Genomic DNA, 13,316 nt, shown 5'->3' on the forward strand with positions numbered 1-13,316 from the left:
TGACTCAGGGCTGCTGGCTAGGCCAGCTGGTATACACTTGGCAGAAGACGTGCACCACAGTGCCATGCAGCATAGAGCAGAACAGTGTTGGGGGGGCATACTCTCAGATGACTTTTTCTGTGTAATTGTCTGCCTTAACGGCAGAGGATGGACTGAAACATAATTACTATACACATTAGCACTGTCGCCTCACAGCAAGAAGGTCCTGGATTGGAGTCCCAGCTCAACTACGGCCTTTCTGTGTGGAGTTTGCATGTTCTCCCCGTGTTTGTGTGGGTTTCCTCTGGGTGCTCCGGTTTCCCCCACAAGTCCAAAAAATATGCAGATTAAGTCAATTGGATACTCTAAATTGCCCCATGTGAGTGAGAGTCCCCCAGCCACTGGGGGTTGCGTCAGGAAGGGCATCCGGCTTAAACTTGTGCCAAATCAATATGCAGACTATCACGAAGTGGACCCTGCACATACACGGGACAAAACACTAGGAAAGAGAGTGTAGATTTTATTACTAATTTTGTTCTTTTTTGGAGCATTTGAGGACAGAATTTTCAGATTGGGATAAAGTATTCCTGTATTGGAATGCTACTATGTTCCCTTAATTGGATATCTCTGGATACCTTCACAGAAAACTGCACTGATTTAAAGGGTCTGAGCTCATGTAACAACGTAGCCACCGTAAAGGCCACTGACCAACCACTCAACATCAACTTTTGATGAAATACTCACAATTACAACAACCCTACAGTATCTCATACAGGCAATACAAACAATACAAAAGGAATTCAAGAAAACTATAAGCAATACAGAGAAGTCATGAGTTTTATGTGTTGAAAAGTAGAAAACTGAAACAGAGCTATCAATATTGCAATAAGAGATTCTTAGGAAGTGCTGTTCACAAAAAGGGCATTTTTGACCAAAATAGTGTCTCTGAGTCAGAACTGGTAATTTGATTCAAGTTAAGCCATGTAGTTTTCCTCTCTACTGTTAGCACAGACCCCAGGGTACAAGGAGAGGTAGGCAATCACTGTCCGGCGGAAGACGGAAATATGGAAACGCTGACTCTGTAATGCTTTCCCCCTCAGCATGATCCTAACAAGGGCTCAGGGTAGGGAGACTTGAGTGACATCCTCAAGAACCAGAGCAGGCACTATGCCAGCCAGAATCTTCCTCAGATTGGGAAGAGACAAAGCTATAGGATGGCACATCAGCGTAGATGTTCAACACAGATATGAACAAACACCTACTAAAGCCTGACTCAGCATAAAGCTACAGCAGACTTTAGGGGAAAGAGAGTGATCCAGAGAGACACTTTTACAAGGGATGTTAGATCAATTTGGGACAACTGAATTGGATAGAGAGTTCACAAATACAGGCTTAACTCAACAGAGAATAGGTCAATAGAGAATTTATTTCCAAGCTACTGACTGCAGCACTTGATTTTTCAGCAATAACATATGTAAAGAATTGAAGATGTGTCTCCTTTTGAACAATTAATGGAATAGTTTAGCCAAGAATGAAATAATTAACTTCATGTCAGGACAGAATCAATATTGTGATTTCAGACCTGGTGCGACATGTCTTGATGAGCCAAGTTTGAATATGCGTAAGCATGAATGAGATTAAAGAGCTAGACTAGAGCAAGATATTTTTGGTTCTTAAATTTTAGTCTGTTTGCCAGACAAATTTATAAGGCTTTAGAAGGTTTGGTATATACTGTCTCATCATATGACATGTTTTATGGTGCTTTTTGGAGCTTGACAGCCAAAGGTCAGCATGTAACATCCACTTTCCATATTGGTCCTGATTGATACAGATTTCGAAATTTGATTCAATTCCGATTCATAAGCTCTTGATTTGATTTGATTCCCATTTCGATTCGATATCGATTCACATGGGTATATTTCAATTATAATTTTGCCATTTTGCTTACATATGAGAGCATTTCTCTCCCAGCTAATTCTGCTAATTATACAGGACACCTTCTAACTAGGTACATTATGAACATTAAAATTTTACTAATGATATTTTATTCCTTTTTCATCATTTTGGTCACATTTTGCCTTTCAAAAATGAATATATAAATTTATTCAATCAATAAATAAATAATAATATTATTTGTGTTGCATATTAAATGTTTAATTGCATAATTAGCTATTTACAAGTAAAAAGAGTGTCTGTAAATGAGTGCATGTTAATGAGAGACACTCGTATGGCTTTATCTCATCTGTGTTATGCATGATTAGAATTAAAAGTTTTTTTTTTTTTCTCTCAACAACTTAATGTAGGGAATAGAAAAGGTATTAAAAGAGACATTATTCAGTGACAAATGTGTCACATGGATCTCATCTTTGGACACATTACAGGGAACAACTTTTACTCTCAACACACCACGAAGGGATTTGGCTGCTAAACATTCCTCCACTATACTACACAATCACTGGTAAGTGAAATCTAAACAATTAGCAGCCAGTTTCCAAATATATACATTTTAGCCACATAGCATGGAATTTGTTTGCAAATACGAGTGATTTCCTCACATTGTAGTGGAGGGTTGCGCACTGAGTAAAAGATCAATCTTGGGATTTTAGAATCGATGTCAAGATCGTTCAAATGAAGATTACGATGCATTGGAAAATCAACATTTTACCCACCCCTCACTCTGTCAGGGTTTATTTTGCACAAAAAAAAAAAAAAATGGCTTACTGTACATTATTCTGCTTGTTACACAACTAATAAATAAATAAAAAAAGGGCCAGTAAAAATGTATTTGAGTTTAAAGAATCAAGTACTCCAGAAAGCCATGGAAAAGAACAGTTTAAAGGGATAGTTTTGGGTGAACTAATTTATTAATCCTCTCAACACATTACCAAAGAATTATTTTTTCAGTAACTTAATAATAAAAATGTAATAGTATATCCACTACACACTGAATGGCAACAGGCCTCTTTTAACCTTCGGCTAAATTTCCTGAGACATTTGCCCACTCTGTAATAATGAAAAACATGCATTATCATGGGAATCTAATCAGGCCACTATTATAGAGACAAGAGAATAATCACCGTCCCCCTGCTCTCTGGATTCCTTCACTTCCTGTGCTGCCAGCCTGAGGGACGTAGTGCAGCAGAATGCAGAGCTGCAACGGTCTGGCATTGTTTCCTCATCAATCATACACAGATGGCACAATGACTTTGCATCTAGAGTCTCTCTGCCGAAGAAATTGCACAATTTGGTATGACATGCATTTTCAATGGTGCACTGAATAAAGTTTGGATCAGGTATGGTAATATTCTTTTAATAATTCAGAATAAATAATCAATGGAATGAAAAGCCTTGCTTTAAAAACACTTAAAAAACTAGGTTAGTGTGGACAATGGCTAGCTGTCCCACAAAGAAGTTGTTACTTCAAATGGCTAATTTTCAGTAACAAGGTTTTGAGCCAAACATCCAGTTAAACAAATGTATGTTTTCTCCAGCAGTGGTTTTGTATTTTGGTTTTAAATACCTAATTCCAAACCCTCTTAACTAAAATTCCAGTGAACTCAGATTTTTGATTTAGCTATTAAGTAAAATGAAAATAAAACCACACTGGTTTACATGCAGTCAACTATATATTTCAATGGATGAACCGTGTTCTCATGGACAAAAGTATTTTCATTAATATCAGGTTTGGACAAATTATCCCATGTATTTTTAAAAGTTATGAATTTATAGAATGTGTTAATTGACAAATTTTAGAACAAAACAAATATGCATATTTATTTGATGCAACCTTTTGACTTGATTCTAACGAAAGCTGTCAATAAAATGTATTTTTAGGGCCACTATGATTTTTTTACAATGTGGCATTATTTTCATGACAGTTCCCCTCCATTCTAATTACCGCAATAAAAAAAAAATGTCTGTGGCAGGGCGGAGGGTGGGGCCGGGTCGTGATTCTACACACCCGGTCCCTTATCAGGCTAATCAAGCCTCTGAGAGGGATAAAGGCCGACTGCGGAGGATGGTGCGAGAGAGAGAGCGAGATCGTTTACGGACATATCCGTCGTGTGTGTTTGTGTCTTTTGTTTAAGTTAATCATTAAAATATTATTTATATTGACAAGCCTGTTCTCGCCTCCTCCTCTCCATTGAACTGCTTTACACTGGTGCCGAAACCCGGGAAGGAGGAGGGATACGCCGTAGTAGAGTTCTCGCCACTACCATCCACCCCAACGGAGTAGCCACGGCCGTCTGCAGGGGGACGGAGGAGCCCAGCCGCCTGGAAGCAGAGGAACGGCCGCCGACAGCGAGGGGATTAGGGGCTCCTAACTGACCGCATGGAGTGGTCAGGGCCGCTGCCAGGGGCGGAGGAGGGGCTCGCTGCCGACTGCCTGGAGCAGGAGAACCGCTGCCAGGGGTGGGGGAGAACCCTTCTGTTCCCTGAGAATGCAGTGCGGCATTCCGTCCGCCAGGGGCTGGAGGACTGCCTCCGATCCGCCCGGAGAGGCGCGGCTGACGTCCGTTAGAGGGTGGAGGAGTAGGCAAAGAACAAGCTACGGCGTATCGGAGAACTGGCGAGTAAGTGTTTTAATGATAAACTTAAACAAAAGACACAAACACACACATGACGGACATGTCCGTAAACTATCTCTCTCTCTCGCAGCAGCCTCAGCACCATTATCTTTTTCTGCTATATAGTAACAATATTTGTTATTTATTAGTAGTATTTATTTAGTTATTGAGAACAACAGTAATGAGAATCATCATTAAAACAGTGGGAAAACTAAAAGTAAAATTAGGGAGGTAAAATGTGATTTACGCAAAATATAATATATACCGTATATATTTTTTTGGTTTTGATTTGGGATTAAATATAACCAGGGCATTTTCCTGAGAGCTTTAGTGAGAATCACCTGTTTTATATTTTGCTTAAAAGCCTAATAGGCTATTTAATGGCTGGTTCCATTGTGACAACTTACCCCCTACAGCAGGGGTTGGCAATCTATGGCACACGTGCCAATGCTGGAGGTGTAATCACTGGCACATCAGCAACAGCGTGAGAGGAGTACACTATTTTATTTATATGAAATGCCACACCTGTTTTTCAATCTACATCTTGATGTAATCCATTCGCACATCACAAGCCGACAGTGCTTCACTTCCGGGTAATCACGCGATTAAACACGCCTGCTTTGCTTCGGTCAGTCTGTGCGGATGACAGCCTGCATTCCGTGTTTCTTTTGTTTTTTTTTTGCTTTAAGAACAACACATCATGTAATAAGGAAAACACCACTATTAATCCTTGAGATTTCCAACCCAGCGTACAGGTACACCCTCCTATAACCATGGTCACACTCAAAATTAAAATAAACGATTAACAGAGAAAGTATAAACCCACATTGTGTGGTTCAAAAATCTTTTCAAAATATAAATTAAACCTGGACATGAAGTTTTAGGATTTTGCAGGTGCAATTTACCAAAAAAGGCTAAATATTTGATGGCTTGTTATGCGAATGGTTTGTGCGTGCAGCGTGAGTCTCGTCACACTTTATTAGTGTTTAGTCTCCCATTCAGCTGATGAAAACATGCTGCGTGATCATGAGGAAGGATTACATCAAGATGTAGATTGAAATTCAGATCAGGTGTGAAAAACTTAATATAAATAAAACAGACAAACAGTGAGGTCCTCTCACGCTGTTGTTTACAGGCTAGTGATTACAAGATTGCAATGACATAATATAAGAAATATTTAAGATTCCACACAATTTAATGATCAGTACTCAAATAATCAAAAAAATATTTTATCATTTTGTACAAAGGACAAGTTTTCTTTTATTAAAGCAAATTCACAAGATGCTCTTTGAAAATGTACATGCAGGATCATGATTATATCATAATCATCAGGTTTTGCACAAATTGTTCACTCAAACTGTTATGCTGATAATATCATTTGTAATAAAAATTAAACAATTAAAATAGAAGAATTCAAAATAGAAACTCAAACTTCGGAAAATCACATACATGCGCATTCTATTTTTTTTGGGTGGGCGCATAGGCACAGCCACTGACCAGGATTTTTTTTTAAAAAGGTTGCTGACTCCTGCCCCTATAGTGTGACAATATAGTGTACTAACATAGGGATTTTAGATTTTTTAATAGTTTTTCTTTTTTGAAGCAAAAACCTTCAAAAATAAACTATAATTTAAGAAATATTTACAAAAGTAAAAAGTGTGACATTTAGCCCTGAATAGACAATGTGTGTTCTTGAGGGGGAAAAGCGCCTCAGTCTTGCCTTCCAATCAAGAGCAACTTTTGTAGTTCTACATTTGAAACCCCATGTACCCATCACGCCCTGAGATGAGCAACTTTCCAAGGTGAAGGAGCCATCCTCAGAGGACAGAGAAATGGGTGAGACAGAAAAACAGATTCCCAAAATCCAATCAGGATACACATCCAGTGCTGACCTTGAGCTAGACAGAAAAGCACTTACAGCCCTCACAGAGGCACAAAAATGACTTAGGGCCTCTGTTATTTTGTGTGTGTGTGTGTGCACTGCTATAAATTAGCAAGGTATGCTCCCCTTCTGTCACTCACTCGACATTGTGTCGAATGTAGTGACACAAGGGGTCTTTCTTGAGAGCCTCACGTACCTCTGAACTTGAGAAAAGGCCAATGAGAAATTGGCAGACAGAATATACATGTCCCGCCCCCAGACATACGGGTATAAAGGGAAGCGGGTGTGCATCTGTCAGTCAGATTTTTTCTTCAGAGACGAGCGGTTGTGCAGCTGCAAGCTGATCTTCACTACTGTTTCACTCACCTCTCTCAACGTAGCACTACTGTTGGATCTACGGCGCATCATCAGCGGCTTTCTCCCTCTCTGCATGCTGTGCAGTTCATGCCCCTGGGCGCTTTGACAGCGCTTCTCTCTAAAAGAGTGTTCCTCCTAAAAGAGTTTGTTTTCTCTGAAAGAGTTTACACAAAGAGCAATACAAAAGCAGGCGTTGGATGCAGTCGATATCTCTCCAAGACTGACGGTCATAGACGCTGTCTCGTGTGCCTGGGTAGTAATCACACTGAGGCAGCGTTTCTGGATGGTTCATGTAATCACTTCGAGAACATGACCATGGCAGCGTTGCGGTTGCGGCTTTCATTTCTCATGGAGAATGCCACTTCAACCGCCCTGCATCGCTCCTTCCCGCAGGATTGAGGATGACCTGGCTGGTGATGGAGGCGATTTAGGGATGGCAGCGGGCTCGGGTAAATCCCCAGGTACCACCCGCCCCCTGGCACGCTCGCTTGCTTCCGTCCGGGCTCGAGGTGCAATCTCCCTCGAGCCCGCCGAATTGGATGACGATGTCACCACTGCAGCGGAGAGCTTTCAGGCGTCTGACGCAGAGGCTCTCAGAGTACTCCCCTACAAGGACTGTCGGATGACGTCGTCTCTGACTTCGAAAGCCTTCAGCACCACCAGACAGGCCGCCTCTGCTCTATATGCCATGGCTCTCCTGCAGGTCCACCAAGCCAAGGCACTCAAAGAACTGCACCTGGATAGTCCCAACCCCGATGTGCTGCAGGGACTGCGCTCTTCCACGACCTCACTCTCAGAGCCATGAAGGTCACAGCACGGGCACTCGGGTGGGCGATGGCCACCCTCGTGGTCCAGGAACGCAACCTCTGGCTGAACATGGTCGAGATGCGCAAGGCACACTTTCTCAACACCCCTGTCTCGCAGCTCGGGCTCTTCAGCGACACCGTCGACGACTTCTTCCTGCAGTTTTCGGCAGTGAAAAAGCAGACGGAGGCCATTTCTCACATCATGCCGAGGCGACGCCCCAGCGCACCCCGCGCTCCATCTGCCAGCTGAGGGCGTCCCCCTGCGGCCAAATCACAGGCAGCTCTGCCTAAACATGGGCCCAGCTCTCAGCCACAGTGTCGAGTGCCCCGCAGGCGGCGTACGCCCCCCGTCTCCAGGACCCCTTCCAAGACCAGGAAAGCTTCTAAGCGCTGCTGAGACGGAAGACCCAGTCAGTCAGATGTTCGCTCCGCAGCTGGTACCAAGACCACTCCGTCCCCCGGTGGGAGGGAGAGCGTCCCCCTTCGGGCTGCAGTACCCACATTCTCAATAAAAGAGTGATTCCCTCACTCCCTGGGTCATGCAGCCAGTGCGAGCCATTCTCACGGCACCCGGGCTACAAAATCCTACAGTCCCGGTTCCCCGGACGCAATCACCTCGCATCCGAACCCGCGACTGCCCAGCAGGCCAGCGCTGACAAGTTACGAAGACGCCTTTCCAGGACCTCTTCCTCAGTCTCTAACCTGACCCTGCCGGGTGCGCGGAGCAAGGTAAGTGCTTTGAGTCTTTTCTCAGCACCCAAGCCTCGGGACGCGCTCTTGCCTCCTGACGCGCTATTACCTGCACCCACCCCCCCCGCCGCGAAGCCCCATCCGGTATGTCCAAAACGATCGTCCCTCTAGTGCCCCATGTGCGGAGTCTGACTTTCGCTGTCCAACCTGTCGCGCTGGATGACCAGGACCATCCGACTCGGCTACACAATTCAATTCGCCAGGTTCCCACCTCGATGCACGGCAAGAACGCCAGCGCCTTACGAGCAGAGATTACAAACCTGCTACTCAAGGACGCGATAGAACCCGTCCCTCCAGCCGGGATGAAGAAGGGTTTCTACAGCCCTTACATCATTGTACCCAAAAAAAAAGGTGTTCCGGGTCATGACGGTCATGTAGCGCCTGTTCCCCCCTCAGGGGTGCTGGGAACCTAAGGTCTGTATATGACACTTTTTTCTGGGGGCGTTGGAGAGGGTTACATGTGGCCGATACAGTTGCTTCTAGCACGGAGCAGCCTGCTTGCACCTGTGTCGGCAGTTCTAGCGGTCTAGTGAATGGCGCTTTTAAATGGGACCCCTTGTGTCACTACATTCGACACAACGTCGAGTGAGTGACAGAAGGGGAACGACATGGTTACTGTTGTAACCGCCGTACCCTGATGGAAGGAACGAGACGTTGTATCCCATTTGCCACGACACAAGACCTACCACTGTGATTGGCCGTAACCTTATTCTCGGCTCCTCAGTGCAAAAACCTGACTGACAGAAGCACACCTGCTTCCCTTTATACCCGTATGTCCAGGGGCAGGACATGCAAATTCGGTCTGCCAATTTCTCATTGGCCTTTTCTCAAGTTCAGAGGTACTACACTGTCACTACATTTGACACAACGTCTCGTTCCCTCCATCAGGGAATGGAGGTTACAACAGTAACCATGATGTTTCAATTATGAATGTGTTTGTGTGAGAGAGACAGAGACAAAGAGAGGTACCAATACATCTAATTTGCAATATGTTTTCAAGTATGATATTTATTGGAGCTGAGTAAGGTAAAACAGTGTGCATTAAAGCCTGTAATAAATACTGTATGGTAAGAAAAGGGCACACAGCAGATAAATATGAATGATAATGGGAGGGATAATTAAGTAATGTTCATAAAGCCAGTAACATCCTCTTTGCCTGTATTAAAAGGAATATCCCAGGTTCAATAAAAGTTGAAAAGCATTTGTAGTAAGCTGTCAATAACCCCAAAGAGCAATTTTGAGATTTGTGATCAGATTTGTAAAACCAAACAAAAATTGTGTCTTAATGGAAGTCTATAGAGCAAGGCAATCCAGGAAGATTAAAAGGAGATTATGTTTTTGTCAAAGAGATTCATCTTTTATCACACTAGCCTCATATTAATCTAATTTTTAAATCTTGTGACTATTTTTTTAATCTGTATGAAATTTAATGTTTATCCTGGAACAATACCTTGCCCCAGAGTTTCACTGGAAGTGCATTATTTGCAAGTTACAAGAAACTGAAGCACATGTCAAAAAATGTTTGTACAGATGCCGTTCACGGACCCAGAATGTTCCTTTAAGGTCTCTTGGATACCGATACAGGCATTTGAGTCCTGCAAGCTAGCACAGCAGATAATTATACAGTGTCAAAGTGCTGCCAGAAACCAGAGCATTACTATCAATGAGACAACCTCCTGAACTATAACACCTGCTATTACATATGTCAGTCAATGGAAAGGGTGGTCTAGTGCTCCTCACATCAAATGTTTGACTAGTACTTAATAATATGGGGTTGTAGAACACCAAAAAGCACCTCAGTTTACAGTAAATTTCCATAAGAGAAATCTGTTCTCGTGCTCTCAGGGATTTCCTCCTAAAATGAATTGTCTATTTTAAAATTTAAATATGCAAAAAAAGATGCTGTATTATAGAAACCTGCATGTTTATAAAATGATTATTAAGTTAGTACAGTATAACCATAGAAGCACTTTGCAAATTAACCAGATAAAGACCAATATTTCTCATATTGTAGGTTAGAAAATATCACTGAAAGAAAGATGCTTTCCTTCCATCTAATTACCAAGTTCAAGCAGAATATGAGATTACTGATGGAGCTCCCCTGTCAGATATTTTTCAGGTTCAGCAGCTAATTAATGGCATATTGGACTAGAAGCCTATGAATGCTCTTTGTTAAGGAGGAAACAAACCCAGGAATACTCACCTTCAAACAGTTTTAGTGAAGCAGGAGCAGACAGCAGGAGTTTCTAAACGGCCAACAAATACTTCTCAGGGAAGTCCTCATCGGTATCGGCTATGAGATAAAATTCACAAGAATTCAATCAGTATATTTGGAAATTGGAAGGCTACAACTAGTACTATGCCAGTTTAAATTGAAATAATTTTTATGGCAGCAATAAGGTGATATTTATAATGTATCTTTCCTAACATTTGAATACTGCAACCTTCTTACAAAATTTATTTTATTACATGGCATGAGGGAATGTCAACGATTCATTGCATTTTCCTGTGCCGACTGAGGCAGATACATTTAGAAGATTTCCCATTTCCATCTATATGTTAATGCAATCAAAGGCAACAGAATTACAGTTTGAAATATTATGTGCCAAGCGGGGCATGAAATTGAGCCAGACAAACAAACAAAGGATTTTACCTCTCATGCATCTGCCTCTAATGAAAACCGTGCCTGACATGGTTCTTGTAAAAGAGACAGTAAATTCACAGTCAGAGCCATTAGCTGACACAAAAAAGCTACGCGAGATCACTGCAACAGCACTGAGGGAAAATTGAAAATTTATATTTGCAATGAACAGGAACAGCAAACAACTTTGCAGAGATACTATAATTTGAGGAGCTTAATCTTTATGGCAGAAAAGAAAAGAGACAGAACGAGTGATGAAGAGAAAGTGTAAGAGGAAATAAGAGTCAACATTGAACAATAGGAAAACTGATAGGCTCACACTCTTAACTGTATTAATGGCAATGTTAATACATATATACCTTCTCTGGTAAATCTCACAAAACCTGCAAAGAACATGACCAATATATTATCCCCAATTCAAAGAAAATAAGAAAATATAGTTTGCTTAATAGATAATGTCTATTTTAGGACCAGTAACATTATTATGACATTCAAGGCTCTACATTAAAGCTTGTCAGCTGTGAATTTTTGAAGGGGCAAGTGAAAAATTATTTAACTTGGCCGACTGAACAAGTTGCCTGATTAAAACTTCAAGATTGAAAAAATAACTTGCTATATAACCTATATAACTGGAAATTTGTAAACAAAACCACACAGACGTACAAATCAAATCATAATTTTAGAATCAGCAAAAAATCAGCTACTGAGTAGCACTTGCTGCACTTATGAATAAACCTGTTAATTTAACATGCAAATGGCATTTTACAGTAAACCGTCGCTCCTGTTTATGAACAACGAAGCAGTCTACACTGCAAGCGTGTGCAGCGTAACATTGGAGTGGTGTGGCTCTACTTCATTACATCGAGTGGCTCATATTACAGCATCTTTGGAAAGTAAGGAAGACATATCAAAAAGGCATCATGTAAAATGCAACCAGAACTTCTGTGTGAAGAGAAATGTTAAAAACACAACAACTTCTTCCTTACAAATGACTGTTACATCTCTCATCTCCATCTCTCTAGAGCTTTATCTGACGTATAGCTAACAGATACTGTATTTTGTCTGCCTTGTGAATCAGTCAAATTTAATAATGTAAGTAGACCTATGTCCTGATTTATTTAGTATAAATAATATTTAAAAAATATACATAAATATTTAAATGATCATCCATGTTTACACACACACACACACACACACACACACACACACACACACACACACACACACACACACACACACACACAGTATAATCTATTTCCCATAAACATCATAATTGATTATGCAGCAAGGTACCCTCATAAAGGAATAGTATACCCAAAAAAAGAAAATTCTTAACTTACTTTCTTTGTGGTGCTGATTTAAGTTGGATGACTTAAGTAAGGTGTAATAAGCTGATAAAACACTGATGAGAATATTGTTTTTGAATAAATTAAATTTATGCCACAACTGATAAAATGCCATTTTTTTCTATAAATTATAATTTAGTAAATTAGTAATTTTTATACTCAGACAAGTGAAAGACCAATTTAGTTGTCCGAAGGACAAGCGCATGACAAAAAGTAATGTTGAGCCCTGGACATTATTTTCACCGCAATTTGATATTTTACTTCAATTGTAAATTATTTCTACCTACATCATGGCATTACTTGTTTTATTTGTGCTAATTTTATTAATAATAATAAACGTTTTATGCAGTCATTTTTACTTGATCACAGTTTTATACGAAAATGTGACATGAAATCTACAATATCATGATGCAAAAAAATCTTACTGGACCTAAGAGCACTATTGAGCGCAAAGTGATAAGTCATATGTGCAAAGTCCATGTTCGTGCAAGCATGTGTTGGTCTAGTGCAAGTGGGTTTGGCGAAACTGCACGTGCAAATCTTTAATGGGCTGGGTCAATTGCAATTTAATTCTGAAGTTCTTCTCCGGTTACTGTACTGCCGGTGTCCTATATATATTCCATTCCCCCAAGTACCAGCGATATAAACAAAGACCACATATTCATAAAATGTTGGAAGTGTAAATTGACTATGCTTTGAATTATAATAATAGAAATATTGACTTATGTTCTTTTGTGCATACACTTCATCCTTGATGAATTTCAAGCATATTTATATGACAGTGACATGCTCCTTTTATTCACATGGATAATGTGGTACTCATCAGGATTTGGACATAGGCTCCGTTAAATTAAAGAGAAGGTAAGTATTATTAATCATATTGATCAAGTGGCACACAAATCTGCCTTTGAGGTTAAACTCAGGATTTCTGCACACACTTCACTTCTACTGGTCGATTTTGCTTTAAAAATGTTAATTAATTTATTG

This window comes from Xyrauchen texanus, chromosome 42 (assembly GCF_025860055.1).
Source record: "Xyrauchen texanus isolate HMW12.3.18 chromosome 42, RBS_HiC_50CHRs, whole genome shotgun sequence".
In the NCBI taxonomy this organism is placed as follows: Eukaryota; Metazoa; Chordata; class Actinopteri; order Cypriniformes; family Catostomidae; genus Xyrauchen; species Xyrauchen texanus.